This window comes from Symphalangus syndactylus, chromosome 7, assembly GCF_028878055.3.
Source record: "Symphalangus syndactylus isolate Jambi chromosome 7, NHGRI_mSymSyn1-v2.1_pri, whole genome shotgun sequence".
Classification (NCBI taxonomy): Eukaryota; Metazoa; Chordata; class Mammalia; order Primates; family Hylobatidae; genus Symphalangus; species Symphalangus syndactylus.
The window spans coordinates 88180834-88205242 of NC_072429.2; the positions used below are offsets into that span (position 1 = coordinate 88180834).

The 24409-nt window shown below is 37.4% G+C and overlaps 1 protein-coding gene across 5 annotated transcripts in view; it reads right to left on the reverse strand.

The window, feature by feature from the left end:
* Nucleotides 1-18701: 18701 nt before the first annotated feature.
* LOC134737225 (uncharacterized) overlaps nucleotides 18702-24409 on the reverse strand; it is a 133510-nt gene continuing 127802 nt past the window's right edge. For 4 of the 5 annotated variants that reach the window (XM_063643421.1, XM_063643420.1, XM_063643410.1 and 1 more), the window contains 2 exons: nucleotides 23884-24072; nucleotides 18702-20374 (listed from right to left, as the gene is read on the reverse strand). The gene's annotated coding sequence lies outside the window, so the exon portion shown is untranslated. The remainder of the gene's footprint in view (nucleotides 20375-23883; nucleotides 24073-24409) is intronic. The other variant, XM_063643415.1, reaches the window with a different exon arrangement.

Genomic DNA, 24409 nt, shown 5'->3' on the forward strand with positions numbered 1-24409 from the left:
AAGTAATTTTTTCTTCTCTGTTTCATAAGATTTGCTTTGGCTCTCAATTCAGAGGAGCTTGAAACTGTAAACTGATCACTCGAGAGACCACCCATCCATTTTACAAGGTTCACATCTGGTTTTGCCAAATTTTCATTTGAGACCATGCCCAGTCCTCAAAGGAGTCATGAGAAGGAAATTGAAGAAAAGGGGAGATAGGAAATGTGGCCTATTGTGTCCAGAGAGTGTGATAGGAAAATGGGAGTCACAGGGATGTGGTGGACGTGAACTAAACACCACCAGAGCAACATTAGGTGTCAAGTTCCCCAAAATGATTCCTACTGGAGGTTAGATTAGCTAGAGCTGATTCTACCTCTGCAGCCCTTTGGCATATTCAAGGAACAAGGCTTAGCTTGCAAGTGTGCAGCTGCTGAGCTTGCAAAGGAATGAAGAAAAAAATGTGAAAAACATCTGCAAGCATGTCATTCAAAAAAGACCTTGAGATAAGTTAACTCTTAACATGTGAAAATCAGGACACAGCAGACAAATAAATTTTGTGTTATTTTACCCAGTTTCTGAATTGTGGAAGGAGAAAATAATATACTCAACTTTATCCCTCTGAAATACTTGAGTTCCTTTCAACTCTAAAGGTCACTGTTGAATACTTCTGACAAATACTTTTTAAATTAATCTCCATAAAACAAAGCATCTACATTTCAGCTTGATACCAGAAAAACTATACCCTGAATGAGAAGTTTTGTACTACACAGCATCAGTTTATATTCTTTTACAATGGAGTAAGATCACACATTTATCCCCTAGCTACACGCAGAAGATAATACATAAAACACAAACACAGGACAGGCTGACGCCCAGTTCGGCAATCATAAGCAAGCATTACCAGCAGGGCTACTGCTGGCACCATGAGCTCTGCATGATGTCATAATACAGTTCACTGTTAAGGACAGGAAGTAGCCCTGGAGGACTTAAGATATCCATGTAGTTAAAATGATGCAATGAATTGCGGAAACATTAAGTAAACTTCAACACTGTCATCTTGCTGTTGGATAGTGCTCTATTTGGCAAAATACAATAATGTTGAAATAAGATCATTTCACACAATGACAACTGCAATAAACATAGTAAAACAGGGTGATGTGTGAAAGCAACTGAAGTATGTAGTACTTACATAGGACAGGGGTGGTTATTGTCATGTAAGATCTCTTGGGAAAGGTAATACTTCAGCTGTGTCCTGAACAATGAAGAACCATAGATGTCAAGATCTGGAGTAATGAGATTATGGGGAGAAGGAACGACAAATTCACACAATTAGTGAACAGTAGTGCTGAAAACTTAAACTCAGTCTTCTACTCTTTCCATAATCTGAAACTCTCTCTTTTCACTTAGTAAATGACGAACTGTGACCAATAGGTAAAACAGCACCCATGAGGTCAAATTAAGGCTATCATAATATTCTTATCTAAAATCTTTTTAAAAAATCAGTATTGAAATTGATCATATGTTCCAATTAAGAGCTAAAATTTTCAATTTTAATCAATATGAAATCATTTTAATAGAAAATAACATGTATCCAAATTAAGGCCCATATTTGATATTTAATTGCAAGTTTTTGTCCCTCAAAGCATTTTTATGAATTTATTTGCCTTCCAGTAACACAAGAATAAATATACAAGCCTTGAGTAAAAAGATAACTTCTTTGCTGTGAACCTAAAACGTCTCTTTGAAAAAGTCTATTAAAAAGTTTAATACCTTAAACGCTAAAACCTTAATGTGACATTTAAGATAGTCAAGAATATATATACACACATATACATATATAGTGCTTCATCCCCCAGTCTAAATCTTTTGGATGGGTATCAGAAATTGTCATCAAATGGAAAAAAAAAAAAAAAACACACGTACTATTATATACAAAATCAAAAATGTCAAAAACACGAATTCAGAACATCAAAATCAAAAGCTCTAGCAGGGTACCACTTCTAAGGAGACAGTACTTCATAGTAGAAAGATCTAGACTGGGAGTAAGTAGATTTGGCTTCTCATTTGACTGTCGCTAGCCAGATATATAAGACCTTGGAAAATTGGCTGGGCGTGGTGGCTCACACCTGTAATCCCAGCACTTTGGGAGGCCAAGGTGGGCAGATCATGAGATCAGGACATCAGGACCATCCTGGCTAACACGGTGAAACCCCGTGTCTACTAAAAATACAAAAAATTAGCTGGGCGTGGTGGCGGGCGCCTGTAGTCCCAGCTACTCTGGAGGCTGAGGCAGGAGAATGGCCTGAACCCGGGAGGCACGGCTTGCAGTGAGCCGAGATCACTCCAGCCTGGGCGACAGAGCAAGACTCCATCTCAAAAAAAAAAAAGACCTTGGAAAATTAATTTACCTTCTCAAATCTGCTTTTTACTTGTAAAATTGGTGTAAAAACATTTGTTCTTTCTACCTTGCAAGACTGTTGTGTGGATCAAGTGAAATGATAACTGGAAGTTTTCAAAATATAGTACCACCCAATTAAAATAAAATAACTTTCCCCCTCCCATACGCACAACTCTCCCTAAAAACATTGGCTAAAATAATCAGTGCTGGCCCATCACCAGATGAAAAAGAAAACATACTAAAATATTTTTTCAAGTTCTCCTACAAAAATTAGCAGTTGTGCACTAAATTATAAAGTTTATGCATTTATATCTCATTACACATTTAAAAGTTCTTCACTACTTAGGGCAGAATGATTAGAGAATTAAATTCATTTCCAATTCTAGACTGTTGGCTTTAAAAAAAAAAAAAACCTTAAAAGATTTCCAACTCTCAATACTCAACATTTTTAGTGGAAGATTTTTGCTTATTTACCATATGCAATTGTGACTAAAAGTGAACCTGCTTGTTTTATTATTTTGTTCTCTTTCACATTCTCGGTGCTTATCAGTCACTCTCACACCTCATTACCTGGAGCGATGTGCCTCGGAATACACAATAAAGCATCTCTCAGAGGTGCCTGACTTCAACAAGCAGTAAGTCACTGTTTTCTCTGTTTCAAATGGAAATCAGTGTTGCCTTAAGAATGCTGGACAATACTGTCAGTTATCATCAGTCTTTTATGGACAACATTCAAGACCAAATTAGAATTTGTCCTTGTCTGGCTAATCTTTCTCTTATTTTAGAGAATCTGTTAAAAAAAAAAAATAACACTGAGGCTGGGGACTTGTTTTTCACAGATTTGTGTTTTTATTTTGAAATGTTAGGTAGCGGTAGGCTATGTTTTGCAGAAGTTGCTATTTAGTAGGCTAAGCATTGGTTTTAACTGCAGACTTTTATTCCTTGAATCCTTAGAATCCTTTAATACTAAAAATGATTTCGATAGACTATGAGGTTCTTAAAAAAGAAAAAAAAAATATTTTATTTAGCTTTTATCCCCAACACCTAACCCCATGCTTGTCACATCAACTGGCATCCATTGGTAATTCTTATATAATCAGGGACTTCAGGGAGTCCTTGAAATTAATCACTAAGGTGACCTACTTCTAAACAATCTAAGCTTCTGGAATATTCTGCCCTCTCAGAGTTAAACCACAGTATTTCACAAACTGAATTCCCTACTGTCAAGCAACTCTCACTAAAACTAAACAGTTACCATACGCATAATTCGAATTTTTAAAAATGTTTTTCCTAATTAAGCTGAAATTTCCAGTTCATGTGTATGCTGGAGGTGAATATCCATATTCATTATATTATATACACCATTTGTCTTGAGAAATTTTGAGAAAGTGTGGTCCTGTGTTTAACAGTGTGAACTATCTAAAGAAGACAACCATATATATATAATTATATATATATATAATTTTCAAGTACCAATCCTCTTCTCTATCACAATAATTCTGGGAAGTAGTTAGGAGAGCAGGCAATATTCCACAGGCGAGATCTCTGGCAGGGAAACCTTCTAGCCACATTTAGTTGATGATTTACTATGATTTAAGGCTTATGTCACTTACTGTTTTGTTTTTTTTTTCTCTTTACATACTTCAAAGGGTTTTCTGGTCTTCATCTTGATTTTTAAAATGGATATTATTTTAACTTCAAAAGTGACTGTTTTATTTTTAGAAAATACAGCTCTCATCCACAGTGGCATGTTGTTGGCCTGAGTACCATGGGATAAAGAAGTCTGAGACCATGCTCAGTTTATAAGATGTGTGGCTATTTAACTCAGCATCACCACCACCCCCTCTAAATATCTCCAAATCCCCTTCCCTACATAGTTCCAAGATAGTGTGATAGTGAAGAGTTAACTCCAATTTTGACATTTGACTACTGACAGTTTTTCAAACTCCACGACTCCCCTTCTGCCTTCTGTACCGCATCTGGGAAAGCTGCGAAAGCCTGGTAACAGCTTCCTTTGTGCCAGTGGGAAGTTTAAACTGTGCAAGCTCTGGCCTATGGATGTGCAAAAATTATGACAACTCTACCTCCTAACCACAATAAAAGCCAAACAGTCTCTATTCCCCTTCAAGCAATTTTTTGGACCTGCTTGGAAGAATGCCCTGCTCTCTCCACAAAGTCTCATTATGTAACAAACCTTTTTATACTCTCTTGATACCTGCATGGATATCATTAGTCTTGATATTCAAATCAAATTTGGGGTGGAGGATCATCTCATTTTTACAAGATGACCACAAGTGCCAAGGAAAGATCATAATTTCCCAGAGGCAGATGGAGCCATATGCATGAGCAGACATGAGATTCACTGCAGGTTTAAAGTGGCCCTTTACAAACCTCTCACTTAAATGCTACATATCAGGAGAGTTGCAGAAGAGATTTCCAGAGAAGCCTGAGATTTGCAGTGGCTTCCAAGTGAGCTTGAAGAACCACTGCTTCAGTGATGTACTAATGGTGACTTTCTTCCCTTTTATTCTCCTGTCTGTCAATGATTCTATAAAACTCAAATTTCCTACTAGACTCTCCATTCTTGGAATATATAGGGGACTTCCATTTTCTAGACTGAAGCCTGACTGAAAGAATCAATCAATAACAGGAACAACTGAGTCTCAGACTTACTCTACAGATCGACACTCAATATAATATTTATCTTATGACGGCAGGTGGAAGTCCGTTATCCATGAGAGTCTTAGTCAGCAAAATGAAGTAGCATGAAGAAATTGGTGCCAATTTAAGGGAGAAAGCTATCACAGTAATTCTGGAGAGTAGTTAGGTCAAGAATCTAAAGGAGAAGAGCAGGCAATATTCCACAGGTGAGATCAAACCTAGAGCCAGAGATGAAGCTGGAGGGGAATGAGATATCATATGGAGTTGGGTAAGGAGCGGATGCATTTTTCAAACACAGTGAATCTTTGGCAAATATGCTGAACAATTTGCTGTTGGTGAGACCATGTTTTATTAGCCTACACTCAAATTTTGCTGTTCTCTCCTATGTATCTTCTAAGAATCGCATGGCTCCCAATTCACTGTGCCTCAACTATCATGCCCTGCATAATAAGACCTGACTGGAATGGAGTCCATGGACATATCTAGGAGAAAAGCCAGCTATGGATGCTCAAGGAAGCAAGTAAAAGCAGCTCCAAGGCCTAAAGTTAAAATATGCTTTTGTTGAAGAGTCTCTAGGACTGATTTCCAGAAAAACCACGTTACAGACCAAAGAATTTATATGTTTCTGGAAGGCAATCCCCTTGCTCTTGTTTTTATAAATTCTCTGGGCACTGTGTTGCTGCCCAAGTTGGCTTTAATGTCCATGAACTTCTTGGGGGAAGTCTGTCTTTAAGACTCTTTAAAGCCACTGAATAATTTTTAACATTATTTTTAAGTTTTATACCATTTTGTCTTATATATCTGCAGAAATCAGCAGCTTCCACCCTGACTGCAACTCCCTTATTATGTTATTCATGGAATCATTTGCCACTGCTGTGACCAGCTGTGCTTCAAAATATCAGTATCACAAATTAATGACTGAAATTTTCATTGATGTCTTCATGTAAACATAGTCAGAATTTGTCTGTTTATTATTTTTCCTGATTCCTCTTTTAACCCTTAATGATAACTGCTTCATCTTCCAATCCAATATTTGTGGCCCCTTTTCTCTCAGCTAAGATGATATGCAACTCACTCCAGTTTTCTTTTCATTTATCCCTAAGATAAAGAGAAAAGACTAGAAATTGCAAAGTGTTTTCATAAGTTTCAAATCTACTGAAAGAGAAGATATGGGAGAACTATGCAGAGGGGAATTATTTTGCTTATTGAAGACTAAAATCAACTTGTAAGATAGTGGATAAAAATATAAAATAGCAATGATCTCATAACTGTACATTTTTGCTGAAGCATTAGGTACATCTATAGCTTTGTCCATTGTGCTTGAGGATGAAGTTATCATTAATATTTTCTTCTGATTCCTGATTCCTGATCCTGAGTCTGAAGTTTTTGAAACAGCAATGACATGAGAGATAGCACTAAAGTTCCATCTTGGTGATGGTGAGTGACTAGGATGGCAGAAAACAAAGTAGGACACCGGTAATCAATATTGGTAATCAAATGTTTTAGAAACAATAATACAACAGAAATAAATACGATTATAGCTTCATCCAAATGCAAACATACTAATTTGCATGCTCTTTGACATACACACATAAATGCAAAGTCATATTCAATCATACTCACACCCTTTGACTAATGTACATTCATATATGATACATGATAGAGCAAGATTCAGAAACATAGCTCTCCCAGATGCAGCTCGTGCAGATGTCTGAGGCTGATAATCCCCTAGATAGAGCACAAACATGCTTGTATATTTAGGCCCACACTACCCCAGTGTACACTCACAAAAACATTCTACAACTGCGCCACTGCTAGCATTCAGAAGCCCTTAGCCATGTAATAGGTCCACCCTCTGTTATATGCACTTATCTGTAATGTAATTGTAATGTAATGTGATCAATTTTATCCTTAAGTATTTTGTCTCTTTTCACTGATTAACAGCTAAGTTCCTAGAAACTTATTTTGACAATCTTATTGATGAAATATTCACAAGAAACATTAAAATAAAAACTGAAGCACACTTCAAACCGCTGAGTGCAAAATATTGAATCATCTTTTACTACTACGAAATTTAGTCTGGTACTCAGCTGAAAGTTGAATTTTCTTGAGTACTTTTACAACAGAGCAGTCATTAAATAGCATTTTCCCCTTTGCTTTGGATTATGGTCTGCATAGAAGTACTTTGAAAGCTAGGAAATATTTCTACTCTAATTAAAGCATATAAACACTTCAGATTAAGTGTAGGCATATGAAGTTCCTATTCAATTTTAGGAACTGAGTATTTTGGGAAAAAAATTAAAACTCTGGTATTAAATAGTACATAATTGTAAGAATTAAAGAATAAAAGATCTAACACAATAAAGTACATGTGGGGAATTCAGGAAAAGCCCACAAAGTTGCAGAAACAAAGATCTTCATCTACAATAGCTAAGGCTATTGACGTTGTTAGCTATGACATAACAGAGGGTTTATCCAAAGGTCCTTTGTAAGGTTCATTCTAGGTTTCGCTTTGTATTTAAAAATGGAATCTTATACATGTTAATTATACTATTCCCCTGCTGTTTTTAGTACTAATACAAATTCATAAGGCTTGATGTCCCTTCAAAGCATTGGGATTTCAACCTTCAGTTCACCTACTGATGTCACTATGTCTCTTGAAGGAGGACAAAATCTAAGGCCTAAATATAAATTTTATATGCTGTTCAACACCTACATGAGAGTTGTTCTGGTAATAAATTATATTTAGAAGACTCTTTTTTGCATGTTTTCAGATTAAAAACCGGATATAAATATGTCAAAGTTCATGTTTGGTAAAGTGCTGCCTTTCAGTACAGTCAGTGGACCATAAAACTGCTGTTAGACATAAACTGCTTACCACACTGATAAAAAGCAACAGCTGTGTCTAAAGCAAAGGTCCTACTCCGTTAGGAGTGTCCTACAGGCACCAAGAGTAGCAAAAAGATTGAAAGATGAGTAACCATTGTAAAGTGTATCAGCTTTTCATTTTCTGGTGCCCTAAGTTAGACTATTCAGATGGCAATAATTATTACATTTTTAACCAATAATAATAATACTAACTTTTCTGGAATGGCTTACTCAACTTCCATTTTCTCCTCTTTCCAGTTGAGAAGCTGGAAATCTAAAATTTATATTTCCCAGACCCCCTTGCAACTAGGGTATTATGTGCAAATCAAGTTCTACCCTGTTAATATGCTCAGGTGATATGTGGAAGAGAGAATTGAGGCAAAGACCATTTTCCTATGACTCTTGGCTGTTGCCGCTGGCTAGCACAGTCATGGAAACATGGAACTTCCCTGCAGAAACTTTACATTATCCACTCTCCAGCTTCCTGGGCATCCAGAAGCAATAGTAGTAATAGTAGATTTTTTATTCAACTTCCCTGGGGAACAATTTTAATTGTCCATTCTCCAGATTTCTCAGACAGTTGGAGAAGCATTGGATATAGTTCTTGCTCTGACATAGGTCTAACGGTGGCCCAAAGGTATCACCTCTGCATATTGCTGAGAATCATCTAGGAGACTCATCCTAGAATTTGCTCCTTTGGCCCTTCCAATAAATTTGCAAGCTTCAAAATCCCTGAATTAAATCCCTATATGCTTAAAGTACCTAGAGTGGTTTCTGTTTCATGCAATGAACCCTGACTAGCCTCTTATCTTTTGTTGCTTTATCTAGTTTACAAAGTAGGCTGTATGATATAGTGAAAGAGATGTTTTACAATTGAATTCAAACCCTGGTATGTGAGGTCACATAATTTTTCCTAGCCTCAGTTTCCTTATTTCTAGAGTAAAGGAGGATCATAGTTACTTCCAAAGATAAATACATCTTTATTAAAGTATACCTTATAAATAAAGTTCCTCTCTCAGCATAAAGCATAGAATTGGTCCTTTATAAGTCGTCTATTCTTTCACATACATACATCAGGCCATTTATATCAAGTCTCATTCAATGAATGTAAGACACTCAGCAAAAATTATTTTTTTCCTTTTTCCTGTTCACATATGTAATCTCATCTATATTATATTCTTAATGTAAAACAAATATTAGTTTTTTCATGAAATCTATGGATCTGAATACCCACTAGGCACATATTAGATTATCAAAAAAATGAATTTGATTAATCTGTATCAAAACTTATCACAACAAAACTATCAGTTTATAAATATTGACTCATGAACTCTCTCATATGCTATTAGAGAATGTCAAAAGAAAACTACTCAAAAAGCCAAGGTTTACAAATGAGACACCAATTAACTGCCTAACCATTGAGCTCTTGTTTATTGTAAAGAACTAAAAAAATGGCGGTTTTTTTCCTACATTGATAACACTTTAAACCTCATAATCTTTGAGGTAGGTATTATTAAGCAATTAAGAGTACTGATGGAGTCTGGATATGAGCCCTTTGTCAGATGAGTATGTTGCAAAAATTTTCTCCCATTCTGTAGGTTGCCTGTTCACTCTGATGGTAGTTTAGAAGCTCTTTAGTTTAATTAGATCCCATTTGTCAATTTTGGCTTTTGTTGCCATTGCTTTTGGTGTTTTAGACATGAAGTCCTTGCCCACGCCTATGTCCTGAATGGTATTGCCTAGGTTTTCTTGTAGGACTTTAATGGTTTTAAATGATTAAAGACATTTAAGTCTTTAATCCATCTTGAATTAATTTTTGTATAAGGTGTAAGGAAGGGATCCAGTTGCAGCTTTCTACATATGGCTAGCCAGTTTTCCCAGCACCATTTATTAAATAGGGAATCCTTTCCCCATTTCTTGTTTTTGTCAGGTTTGTCAAAGATCAGATAGTTGTAGATATGCGGCATCATTTCTGAGGGCTCTGTTCTGTTCCACTGATCTATGTCTCTGTTGTGGTACCAGTACCATGCTGTTTTGGTTACTGTAGCCTTGTAGTATAGTTTGAAGTCAGGTAGCGAGATAACTCTGGCTTTGTTCTTTTGGCTTAGGATTGACTTGGTGATGCGGGCTCTTTTTTGGTTCCATACGAACTTTAAAGTAGTTTTTTCCAATTCTGTGAAGAAAGTCATTGGTAGCTTGATGGGGATGGCATTGAATCTATAAATTACCTTGGGCAGTATGGCCATTTTCATGATATTGATTCTTCCAACCCATGAGCATGGAATGTTCTTCCATTTGTTTGTATCCTCTTTTATTTCATTGAGCAGTGGTTTGTAGTTCTCCTTGAAGAGATCCTTCACATCCCTTGTAAGTTGGATTCCTAGGTATTTTATTCTCTTTGAAGCAATTGTGAATGGGAGTTCACTCATGATTTGGCTCTCTGTTTGTCTGTGACTGGTGTACAAGAATGCTTGTGATTTTTGTACATTGATTTTGTATCCTGAGACTTTGCTGAAGTTGCTAATCAGCGTAAGGAGATTTTGGGCTGAGATGATGGGGTTTTCTAGATATACAATCATGTCATCTGCAAACAGGGACAATTTGACTTCCTCTTTTCCTAATTGAATACCCTTTATTTCCTTCTCCTGCCTGATTGCTCTGGCCAGAACTTCCAGCACTATGTTGAATAGGAGTGGTGAGAGAGGGCATCCCTGTCTTGTGCCCGTTTTCAAAGGGAATGCTTCCAGTTTTTGCCCATTCAGTATGATATTGGCTGTGGGTTTGTCATAGATAGCTCTTATTATTTTGAGATACGTCCCATCAATACCTAATTTATTGAGAGTTTTTAGCATGAAGGGTTGTTGAATTTTGTCAAAGGCCTTTTCTGCATCTATTGAGATAATCATGTGGTTTTTGTCTTTGGTTCTGTTTATAACAATGAACTCAAACAAATTTACAAGAAAAAAACAAACAACCCCATCAAAAAGTGGGCAAAGGACATGAACAGACACTTCTCAAAAGAAGACATTTATGCAGCCAAAAAACACATGAAAAAATGCTCATCATCACTGGCCATCAGAGAAATGCAAATCAAAACCACAGTGAGATACCATCTCACACCAGTTAGAATGGCCATCATCAAAAAGTCAGGAAACAACAGGTGCTGGAGAGGATGTGGAGAAATAGGAACACTTTTACACTGTTGGTGGGACTGTAAACTAGTTCAACCATTGTGGAAGTCAGTGTGGCGATTCCTCAGGGATCTAGAACTAGAAATACCATTTGACCCAGCCATCCCATTACTGGGTATATACCCAAAGGACTATAAATCATGCTGCTATAAAGACACATGCACACATATGTTTATTGTGGCACTATTCACAATAGCAAAGACTTGGAACCAACCCAAATGTCCAACAACAATAGACTGGATTAAGAAAATGTGGCACATACACACCATGGAATACTATGCAGCCATAAAAAATGATGAGTTCATGTCCTTTGTAGGGACATGGATGAAACTGGAAAACATCACTCTCAGTAAACTATTGCAACGACAAAAAACCAAACACCGCATGTTCTCACTCATAGGTGGGAATTGAACAATGAGAACTCATGGACACAGGAAGGGGAACATCACACTCCGGGGACTGTTGTGGGGTGGGGGAGGGGGGAGGGACAGCATTAGGAGATATACCTAATGATAAATGACGAGTCAATGGGTGCAGCAAAACAACATGGCACATGGATACATATGTAACAAACCTGCACATTGTGCACATGTACCCTAAAACCTAAAGTATAATAATAAAAAAAAAGAAAAAAAAAAGAGTACTGATGGAGTCGAGCCCCTTCTAACCATGTGACTCTAGACAAGTTTTCTAGCTTCTTTGAACCTCAGTCCCAACAGTTATGCATGAGTATAATAAAAGTTCCTATCTGCTTGGGCTAGTAATAGAATGAAATAAGCCACTAGGCACAGTGGCTCACACCTACAATCTCAACACTTTGGGAGGCCAAGGTGGGAGGATCACTTGAGCCCAGGAGTTCAAGACCATTCTGGGCAACAACAGTGAGACCCCATCTCTATACAAAATGTAAAAATTAGCCAGCATGGTGGTGCATGCCTGTGGTCCCAGCTACTTGGGAGGCTGAGGTAGGTAGGAGGATCACTTGAGCCCAGAAGGTCAAGGCTGCAGTAAGCTGTTATCATACCACTGTATTCCATCCATCATGGGCAACACAGTAAGACCCTGTCTCAACAACAACAACAACAACAACAACAACAACAAAAGCCATTTGGTGTTGTTATGCTCCTTTACATTCTATACTCTGGAATCTCTTGTACTAGTCCTAAGAGATGATATTTCCATACACTAACCAGCTTCCCTAAACTCCTTTGTTCCTTGAACTTCACTGCAATCAAATTCTTTCTATTCCTGCTGTGAACCTGGAAAAATGCAACTGCTTTCTTTAACTTTCTCCTGTCTCTCTCTCCTCTATTCCCTTAAGATTTGGAATTCAATCTTGTGATTGCTTCCATCCAAGATACTCATCTGTCTTTAGATACCCCACTGTTGACCAGACACAAAATACAAAGGGCATCTGTCCTCCTTGATTTTTATTGCTTTCTGCACTAGGGGATGCCCCAGGGGATGCAGCTCAGAACCCTGTTTGATGATCTGCAGCCTGATGTGTTGTCCTTTGGCAGCCAACTGGGTCAAGTTTCCCAATAGCAATCTTCAAGGCTTTAGCCCATCAAGACAAGATCAGAGGAGCATTCATCTTGGTAAGCTGAGCTTTTTCATTCTCTCCTCTTCGTAGACAACCCCATTATTATTCATTCATACCTTCAACAAAAGTTTAATTTTAAAAAATAACATGGGTGTTATAATAATTTTCTACAAGTACAGTCATTAATTCTGGTCTTTAAAATTCTGCTTTGAAATAACAGTTTTGTGCCATATTTTTAGTTCTAATGTCTGGGGGACAGATGAATAAATCCTGATACTCTGGAGCATGCTACACAGAATTACCCACATGAGAAGCAAGTTAACTGCACATCACTGCCTACTGTTTGGTGTGTCTGCTTTCATTATTTCTATTTGGGCACGTATTTTTGGAACCTTTGTTGTTTTCTAGTGTCCACTATGTCTTAATTCAAATTGTAGTCACACAGACTTGCCATAATATCCAATATCTGCTGCTGTATAAAATGTCTGGCCAGGTGCAGTGGCTCACACTTATAATCCCAGAACTTTGGGAGGTCAAGGAAAGAGGATCACTTGAGGCCAAGAGTTCTAGACCAGCCTGGGCAACATGGTGACTCTGCCTCTACAAAAGATTTTGGTTTTAAATTAGCCAGGTATGGTGACACATGCTTATAGTGCCAGCTATTCAGGAAGCTGCAGCAGGAGGATCCCTTGAGCCTAGGAATTTGAGGCTGCAGTGAGCTATGACTGCATCACTGCACTCCAGCTTGGGCAACAAAGTGAGACCCTATCTCTTAAATAATAAAAATAAAAAAAAAGTCTGCATGTATTTTTGTGGTGCCCCTGACCCCACTCATACATCAAATTATTTATGCTGTGACATAGGTTGTATATTAAATTAGATCATCCCAAATGTACCTTTATCCCAATTTGGTAAAAAATGAATTTAGCTTTTTTGTGTGTCATGCAGTAATAAAGGAAATGGTCAATAATCAGAAGCTAAACTTTATAAACTCTTGTATCTGTTTTTTAATAGATTGATGATGCATTTTATCTTCATTATTTCCACTCTGTAGTTTTCCTTAGAATTACTTAGTTGTTCATTTTACAACTGACAGGGATGGAGCTATGTTCTAGGTAAAAAAGGGTGAATAAGATACCCTCCCTATTCTCAAGGCCACAATCTAATATGGTTAGTCTTTCTTACACAAAGCCACAGATTGATGTCCCTTCTCATTAGAAGCAACATATCTTTATTTCTGTTTGTTGGCTTTATAAATGTCTAAACACAAGTGATCTATATGGCCAAACCACATTCCTTTTTATTCTGCTTTAGGTGTCCTGACCAGGACTTTTCTAGAACAATACTTGCCCTGTAGCTGCTATTCTGTAAAAACCTAGAAAGTGCTTTCTCCTGTTTTTTTCTCATGTTAATTGCATTTGTTTACATAAAATTTACAAAAGCTATCAGGAACTGTATTTTGTTATCCCAAATTAGTGTTTCACAAACTTATTCTGGAACCTCAACCTCTCTCAGATCAGTATAGACTCCACTTACTTTGGAACTCGATTGTTTTGTTTTTATTAGGGCAATCTTACTAAAGGAAAAGGATGCTAAGGTCAACATGAAAAGATATGGTAGTTAGCAAGATGATTCAAACATGTACAAAAGCTTGTTTTTCCATCCAAATGTTATGGTATCTGACATTTCACTACTAGAGATTCATTCCTTTGTATTGTGTTCCTTACCATCTGCTGTTAAGTGCTGGTAACATCACACTAATTTATACTGAAGGGACAAAGGGTTATGTTCTAGCAAGGACTTCCTGCTATGGATGCTTTAGTGAAGATTTTTCTTCATTATTTTTAGTAATACTATCAACCATTTATTGATTGCCTAATGCGTAATGAAGTACTACACATTTCACAGTTCTATTATTTAATATGTACAACAACTCTGTAAGAGGTGTTATTATCATCCATATTTTACAGATGAGAGGAAGTTTAGGAGAGTAGTTAGCACTGGCTCTGAGAAGAGATCGAAACAGTTAAAATTTCACATTCATTACTTACTAACACTGTGTCCTTGGAAAACATACAGTTTCATCACCTGTAAAACAAGGGCAATGGTATTTTCCTCCTGAGCTTGCTACAAAGGTAAACAAATGCCTGACACAGAGTGAGTCTGAAACACAGGGGCGATATAAGAATAAGCAAACAATGATCAGAGGTCAAGCAACTTGCCCAAGACACCATCAAATAAGAGCCCCATAGCCTGGACTACCTCCACCACAGTGTGATGATTTTTGCAAAAAGTAGGCATGTCTCTATATCTCTGAGTCTTTCTAAAACAATTTAGGTAAATAAATATAAAACAGGAAGACAATAGTCACATAATAATAACAGACACTGCAAAATTGACTTATCTCCCCCAGAATGGGCCGTCTTTCCTAGCCAGCATCATTAAGGTCAGCTATGGATTCAGCAACAGCAGCTTCATTTCTCTTCCTGGCTTCATGTGGATTGGTTTTCCAGTCAATCCGTGACACTAATTCTCCTCTGTTAGGAGCTCCGTGAGTCAGTGGCAATACCGAGGCTGAGTCATGTTGGGTAAAGCAATGATGCAGTCCCGAGACACTAGAGACAGCAATTAAAAATGACCTTTGTTGTCTCCACACCACTGCCTCCATACCTTCACATTAGTATCAGCAAAGAAGGCATTTCCGGGCTCATGAGTAGGAAATGTAACTGTTAAGAAAGATATGATGATACAACTGAGAAGAAATCGAGAGAATAAGGCTCCTACTCATGCTGTGATTGGGACTGAACATAAGTCTTCCATTTTGCTTTTTAGTTTATTCAACTTGGCACTGCAGACAACTAATTATTTCCAATTCAAACATTTTAAGTCTCTTTTTCTCTTATTGACATTTTTTTTTCTCATCTAGCAATTTTTATTGCCCCCAGAGCTAGCCTTTTGTGTCCGGTATTTTGCAAGAACTATCAGAATAATCAAATGTAAACTTTAAGAAAAAAGTTGCTTTCTTCTACTCTCTCCTAATACCTCCTGCAGGGATATGAGAGATTGTCTATCTCTTCATTATTTTAACAAGGCTTCTTTTCCTTATAACACTAAGGTTGTATAATGACCTTCCCTAATTTTACTCCTTGGGCCTGAACAAGTCTGATAACTCCGTTTCCAAAGTAAGAAAAGGAAGTCGAAATCATCAACCAGCTTTCTCTTTACCGAATGTTCAGTTTTTTTAAAGAAGAAAACCTTTCCTTTGGTAGAAAATGCCACTTGGTTATGATAAACACTCATGAAACTTCTGTCTTCTTGAAAATAGTGAATATCTTAAAATTCACAAATTTTTTCACAGATTATAAGAAATTAGTTGGAATAGGTGTGCTCTTACAGGCCAAACTTCCCGAGCTCCAGCTCTGCTTTTCCCGCTGTCTCTCCAGCAGCACCATGTGGAGGTCCTGCCAAAAACTCACATTCAACTGGTTCAAAGCTTAAGTCTCTACCCTATCCTCCAACTTTCCTCTCACAGAAAAAGGCGCCCCCAGCTTGCCTTGCAGATGTCTTCAGGTTCTCCCTCCCCTCACCACTGATACCCAGTTCATCACCAAGTGCTGTCAGCTGTCCATGTCAGCAGCTCGTTTCTGTCTTCTCTTTCTCATTGTCACTACTTGGCCCTCTCAAATGACCTATTGCAGGAACCTCATCAATGGTCTTCTTGCCTCCTCTAATATCCTTCACAGAGTCACCAACATTATCTTTCCAAAACACAGATCAGTTTCCAGCTGCCTACAGAATGTTATCAAGACATAACCTGGTAGCCACCTTCCTTCCTGATTCCCTCTCATTACATCCTCCCCACATTTTGGATGCTCTAGCCACACTGGAAAACTCACTGTTGCCCAAATATGCCCATCTCATTGCTCAGAGCACTTCTTCCTTCTCAATGCCTCCCCAACTTTATTTTTTTAGAGATGGAGTCTTGCTATATTGCCCAGCTGCAGTGCAGTAGCTATTCACAAGCACACCCATAGTGCACTACAGCCTCAAATTCCTGAGCTCAAGCAATCCTCCTGCCTCAACCTGGTGCACACCACTGTGCCTGGCTCCGTCCCCTAACTTTTTCAAAATAATGTTACTCTTTCTCTTCTTTGTGCATGATGTACACATTACATTTCGTCATAGCAACCAGTGTGATATTTTTTACAAAACCATCAAATAATATATTTTCTCTGCTTAAATTTTATGAGCTTCCTCTAAATTCAGAATGATAGATTAGATACTTCTAAGTGTATTATACAAGGCTCTGCATTTTTCTGGCTCCTGCCTCCATCTCTAGATCTCACTTGTACCACTGTTCTTCTCGCTCTCTATGTTCCTGTCACATAATCTCATTTTTATTCTGTAAAACTCCAATGTCATCCTCACCCTATGGTCTTTGCCCTACAACCCCCTCTGCCTGGATTACTCTTCCCACACAAATTAACATGACTGACTTGTTCAGGCCCTCAGAAGAGCACTCCACTGAAAATAGCCAACACCAACCTAAATTTTTTTCTAGCACCCGTCACTATCAACATCTCAAATTATTTTATGTGTATATTTCCTTTATGTTCTCATCTGTCTCCTTCCAACAACAGGTAAGCCCCTTGAGGACAGGTTGCTTATGGCTTTGTCCATCACTGAATCCTCAGCACCTATTACAGACCATGACACATTTGATGAGTGTATATTAAAACAATTAAATGGAAAATACAGCACTTGTCATGTACTACCTCGTTTTCAGTAAGTTGTGTACATGTCCATCTTTCTCCCTAGACTGTAATCGTCTTGAAACCAGGGACTATGTACTAATTATATGTGTATTCCCCCACAGCAATATCCCAAATTGTCATAGGAGGTATTCAGTAAGTTTTCTGGTTGGAATTGAGTTGAGTAACTCTGTCCTTCACTGAGCTATGGTTATCTCTCCAAATTTAAAGAGCATTTGATCTAGTAAGATTGACCCCAGCCTCAGCTCTGTCAGTTAAGAGCTGTGTGACCATAGTCAAGTAGCTAAACTTCTCTGACTCTCTCTGATTGCATATATGAAAAACAGAAATAATAAAATTCTCTCTGCCTAATTCCAGGGTAGTTGTGAGATTAAATTAAATCACATATGACCTTTCTTCTCATTAAACTGCAAACAGTTCAAGGTCTGAGATACCAGTTGTTTCTTTTTTGCCTAATGTATACAGAATAGCCTCATGCTGTGTGCACATAAGTCAATCAATAATAGCCATCATTTATTGTGTAGCTACTATGTGACAGACACTGTAATAAGCACCTTTCATAGGACACATCTTATTTAATGTAATCCTTAAAACCATCATGTAAGAATATATGTTGGTATCCCCATTTATAGATGAGAAAAATGGCACCTACAGAAGGTAAGAAATGTTCACAAAGCCATACACTTAGTCACTGGCAATGCTGGGATTTGATAGCACATCTGTGTGAACAAGTAAGTATAACTGCTGATACTTATCATTTGTTCAAACTACCCAATATCCAGACATTTCTTCAGAGTTCCTCAACTGCTTTGGTGTTTACTTGAAGCTAAGAAAATCCTTTCAGACTTTTTCTTTCAAGTCCTCCCACCCATGATACTAGTACAGCTAAGGAACACACTCATGGCCTGAATTTGGCCATGTTCTCTCAGAACATTAAGTCTTGATAAGGATGACAATGGAAAGAGGAAAGAAAGAGAGTTCATTCTTACCAGCAATGGTTCTTGCGCAACATTGCCCTGCAGTTTCCTCCAATCAAAAACTTCTGGCACTGCCTTTTCTCTTCTAAACCTGGTTCTCCAATCCTGTCTTCCTTACAGTCAGTTCCCAACATCCTTTCAATAAATTGTTTTTGTTATTAAATTGGCAAGTTTCTGTTGCTAGTCTAAACAGAACCTCAACTGATACAATATGCAGAAAGAAAAATAATATGAACCCATAATGAATTCTCAAAACATATTTAATGAAGAAATAATCAATATGCTAACGAATGAATAATCCCTACACATATGTAAGGGTGTAAAATGTTTAATAGGCTAAGTACTACATGAAAATACATTACAAAAACAAGTCACAAGATAGTATATGATTAATCACCAAATTAATAGCCCAGGCTGTACATGCTGAAGATCAGGGGAGAAAAACACAGCAAGCTTGAATGATCCAGGAAGCCTATATAACTTAATAAATACTTGTTGAATGAAGTCTTGATATCATTCCCTAAGGCAAACCTAAGGAAGTTAATGAATGTAACTTTCCTTCTCTAAGAGACATAAAGCCTGGGTGCTGGAATGATTCAATACATAGTCATTTGAACTACTCTTCTTCAGAACTGTGCAATTCAGCAAAGGCATGTTATAGAAAGACAGGTTTCTGCCACAGTCGTCTTAAGTACTTTTAGTCAACAAGCCTAGATCAAGTGACCACAGGGTCCCAGGCATCAGTCAAGGTGCTAGGAACACATAGAGACGTAAAATTCAGACAGCAGGAGTGCACCATCTAAGTGGAAAACAGAGACACAGGCAGCATATTATGAAAATAGTGCATAATTGCAGATAGAGAACTGTCCATGGATTGAGGAAGCTCTCAGAAGGGACACTTTGTCCAACTTGAGGAGGGGAAAGCCTTTTGAAGGAGAGTTGACTAGCTAGGTCTTAAAAGATGGACAGACTTGACAAAGGAAGAGGCAGGAGAAGGGTATCCCAGGAAAAGAGGCCAAGATAAGCAAGATAAATAATCACATAACATAAGCAAAACCACCATGGTATGTACAGGTGTGATGTGAGACAGTCAGTGATGGGAGATCAGGTCCAAAGAGAAGCAGCAGATGGACCATGGAGGGTCTGGTTTGTGACAACTGGGATATAAAATCCTAATTGACTAGATTTGAGTCTCATGGACGCCTGTGGAGGCTGGAGAGGAATCAGTGTCACTCAAACCACAAGACCTGAAAGTGAGTGGGTTGATGCCTGGAGGATTATCTGGGAGCTATTACCAGAAGAGTGAATAGATGCCAAATGAAAAAGAGCTGATATACCTATTAATATTTTTCCTAAATGGAAGACTAAAATGGCTTCCTAGCAATCGATTAGGCCTGAGATCTCAATAATAATAATTTATGTCTTTTACTCTTGAATAGTAATTTAAACTTCATGATGTGTAGGAACCTCTATAAATGTGCTGGACTATGAGCACCATAAGGGCAAGGACATTATCTGTATTATAACCACCATGCCTGGTACACAACAGGTACTCAACTAAATTTGTTTAATAAATAAGTGAATTAATGCATGTAATACCTCATTTCATGTTCACCATCAATTTTATAAGGTACTAGTTTCTAATTCCATTTCCTAAATAGATAAATTATGTAGGTAATTAATAAAATTTTGGTGAGGAAATATGTATTTCAATTACTTACTTTTATGGATATTGAATAAGAATAAATGACTCAAAATCTAGAAGAAAGAATTGTAATTGTATTTACAAAAGAACTTCTTAATTCTAAGGTTTATAAAAATTAAAACTACTTTCCCAGAAAGGTCATAAATCTCCTACTCCAAAGATGTTTTAGGCCAAGTAAGATGCTGGTTTTAATGAAGCTTGCCTTCTTCAAAGCAGGGAGATGGACACGCTGAGCTTCAACAAATAGTCTATAATTTCTCTTATAACGCTGCAATGTTTCCTAGAAAAAGGAAAAGAAAAAAAAAGAACATCATTCCTAATGGCTGATTTCTTTTGCTGTAGCGACACCTACTGTTATTGCTGGGACTTTGTTTTTAAGAAAAATGTGGAAAAATAACAGTACATTTAAGCTCTAACAAAAAGGCTGTGAATATGAATTTTTATTTTAGTGGTTAGGGATCTTTTCTAGCATCTCAGAAATGAAATATTAAAAGTAGAGATTCAAGAGAACTTGACTGTATGAAAAGGCAGACTTTATAGCTATCAGCACTCATCCATTTGAAGGAATACTCTTGATATATATAGATAGATGATGATCTAGATACAGAGATAGATATAGATAGATAGAAATATAAAATAATGTATGATAAGATCTGCATAGATATCGATAGCTATATATGAGTTTAGCTTTTCTACCTGGTCTTCCACATTATCATAAAACTACAATAATAAGAATAAAATCACTCAATATGCATATTCTGCAGAGAACATTAGACTATGGCACTATGAAGGACAGAAAGAAAAGGATAGAGAGAAATGTATTAATAAGCAAGCTGGCAGATATTCTACACATATGCAAAAACAATATCAGAATATGAGTTTCATATATTAAATTCTACAATGATTTGAAAGGAACCACAACTTGCAACTTTGGTCATCACACAAGACTCAAAAATAGCTAAGAAATATGAACCATATTTTTGGTTATATTTATAGAGACAAAGAAGAACACGGAGAAAATTCTGGGCAGATGAGAGGAGTCAAGTTTCAAAACAAAAGTGAAGTCAAGACTATTCAGTATGCATTAGAGACCATGCTTGGATTAATTTGCTTAGAGCTGAGATCCTAGAGAACTTCTAGAGTGAGCATTGAAAACAGTGAATTCATAACTTATCATGAAGTGTGCTGAATGCCAGGCTAAATGCTTGGTCTTTCATTCTATTTAGTGACAAGATTTTGCAAGATTTTGATCATGAGGATGATACTATGAAAGTAGCATTTGGGGGATAATTTGGGTGAAAATATAAAGGATCATGAACGATAGAGAGAAATATGAACAGCTGAAGGTTGTTGTACAGGGATGAGATTGTAAGAATCTGAAATAGGCTGGTTTTGTTGAAGGCAGTAAGAAAAAAGCATAAATGTGAGAAATGTTGCCACGATTAAGTTTAAAGGATTTGGTAAATAGGAAGAACACAGGTGTTTGGCTTCAGTGTAGATGTAGGGTACAAAAAGCAAGTAAGCAAATAGAATAATGACTCAGATAGATCAGCTGTCCTGCGGTCTCAACCTTTCAGGATGGCACCCAATGGGGAGGAAGGGTAAGTACCTCTAGAAGAGGAAAAAAAAATCACAGCAAAATTGTTAAGAATAGAAGAGCTGAAAATTACACAGAATATGCTATGATTGGTCGATTTGTTACATTAAATGAAAGGATATTCTCTAAATAGTTAGTAATGACTGTAAGAGCCAAGCCAATTTGTGCAAAATCCAAGCCGTCTGGACCAAGTAACAGAAAAAAATAGAGAGAGAGAAGAAAAAGGAAAAATAAGCAAATGGCAAACAGCCAAGATGACAAGCAACAGAAGTGGCAGGGGAGAATAGAAGCACTGGAAGTGACAACAGCTGTCACTTTGACAAAAGAGAAGAACAGAGTTAGCAATGGAGAGAGAGATGCTAGCACAACTCTCAACTCCAGCATGACTACAAAATTAAATGGGTATCATTTAATCATCATTATGATGACTGTTTACGTGAACAAAAATTAAGAACCCATGTAGTCGTAAGTTCAGATTTAGTTCTGAATGCAACAGACAGAATGCTAGAGCTATAGACATCTAGGAATGGGGGAAGGAAAAAAATTTAGTGGAAAGAAAATCTAAGCCATGTAAGTCATCTCCCAAGGCCCTTGCCGTCTGTCCTATGGAAATGTATTCCCCTAGACTTCCCCATGGTTAGTCCCTGCACAAATATCATCTCCTTGACCTCACCAGCTAAATTCACCACTCACCCACACAAGTTCTTTAGAGAACTTGCCAATACCTGCCCTTATTTTTCAATATTTTATTTTCTGCCTTGACCTGGAATGTAAGCTCCATATAAGCAGGCACATTTCTGTCTTTTTTTTTTTTTTTATCATTGCATTCTATAGCATTGAAAAATGTCTAAATATTTGTCGAATGAATGGATGACCATATTTTCACATTGATGTTCTAAGATCACACAGAACTGGCTGAAACTCTGACTTGGTTGTCTCTAGGTTTATAGTAGACACTTTCTTTCTTCCCAGCATATTTTGGAAAATGTCCCGTTCCCAGTCTAAGTCCAAGTGGCTCAGGAGTCTGACCCCACCTTCCAGCACCAAGGGTGACATCTAATACAGGATGTGTTGCTCAGAGAACACAATCACCCTGGTAACAGTGGATTGCTCATGGATTGTCTTTGAACCCAAATCCAGTCAATTCAAACTCAGCCCCAGGATTTTTTCCAGAGCTATACAATCAGTCTATATTCTGGGGTCTCTAGAGGTAGAATGTAAGTGTAAAGCGACCAGCATTGATTTTTGCTACTACATAGGAAGAGGCTGCCAGAAAAAGAATTCAACTAGGAGGGAAAGCTGAGAAATGTTAAATAAAAGAGAGAGAGAAAAAAAAATTTCTGATGACATGGTTTGAATCCCTAGATCCAAAGATGCCAAAATTTTAACCTTTTCCACTTTCCATGAACATGAGACAATCAAAATTCTTATTTAAGCTAGTTTGAGTTGGATTTATCTCACTTGCAATAGAGTCTGGTTAGTGAAAATTGTGAGAGATTGAACAAATCTCATTTCAGTTACAGTGCTGAAATATGGCTGAGTGATGGACAATTAAAGAGATATAATACTGCAACCATGTCTTAGTCCAATGAGGTTGCTATTACAAAATACCGTAAACTAGGTGGCTAATCAACAACAGAAATTTCTTTCTCACGTTGTGGAGGTTAGGAAGTCCAAAATCAAGGCAAATTCAGTTTCTAGAAAGGGTCTGCTTTCCGGCTTATGGAGAGTCCTTCTTAGTGTGTCCTCGCATGGTAGAAGCGGTGAGCGAGCTAAGGATACCAATCCCATTTGTAAGGGCTCTACCATTGTAACTTAATCACCTCCTAAAATCACCTAACACCTCCTAATACCATCATCTTGGGGGTTAGGATTCCAAGACATGAATTTGGAAAGGAAGGATATAAATATTCAAGCCACAGCAAAACGTATACACTGATGCTGTCATGGAGAGAACCATGAAGACCCTAGCCTGATTCACTGGGCCAATGGCATATCTTTGAAACATCAGGAACATTGTCTGTTTACACCCTGAACTAATCTACCCAATTAATAAATCACAGTTAGGTACAGACAACCTCTTGAAGTGTGAATTCCTTCTTTCATAAGCTAAGAGCAAAGAATAAAGCTTTAAACAGTTATATTCTCTCTGAAAGAGAAAATGACTGTACATAACTTGAAAAGAGCCAGACCTGGAAATGGCTAATGGATCAGCATGGTGTTCAATCTTCCACATTATTTGACATCAGAAGGGCAGCTGGTCACAGTATTTGTCATTTTTTAATCAACTACATATCGTTGAACATGACTGTACCAAGCAATTAGGTGAGCAGTTCCAGTGAAAAGATGAATGTATTTCCTTACCATGTGTTCAAAGTTACCTGAAAATAAATATAAATGTGTATATTGGGCAAATGCAATTCATTTATTGACAAGCATTTTCTGATGATTAATTTGATATTTCAAAATAGAACACATCAGAGAAGACAAACAGCAACTTGAAAGAAAATCTGAAAACTTTGAAGGCAAAGAACTATAGAGTTCTTCCAATAGATCCAGATTGAGGCCAAAACCTCACGCATCCCCTAAAATCCAGGTCAAATGTCATTTCCTCTAAGATGCCTTCTTGGTACCTTCTCCCAGGAGGGGTGATCTTCCTCTCAATCATGTTTCGTCCCTATATCTATTATAGCACTCTCCACAGTAAAGTAATTCTTA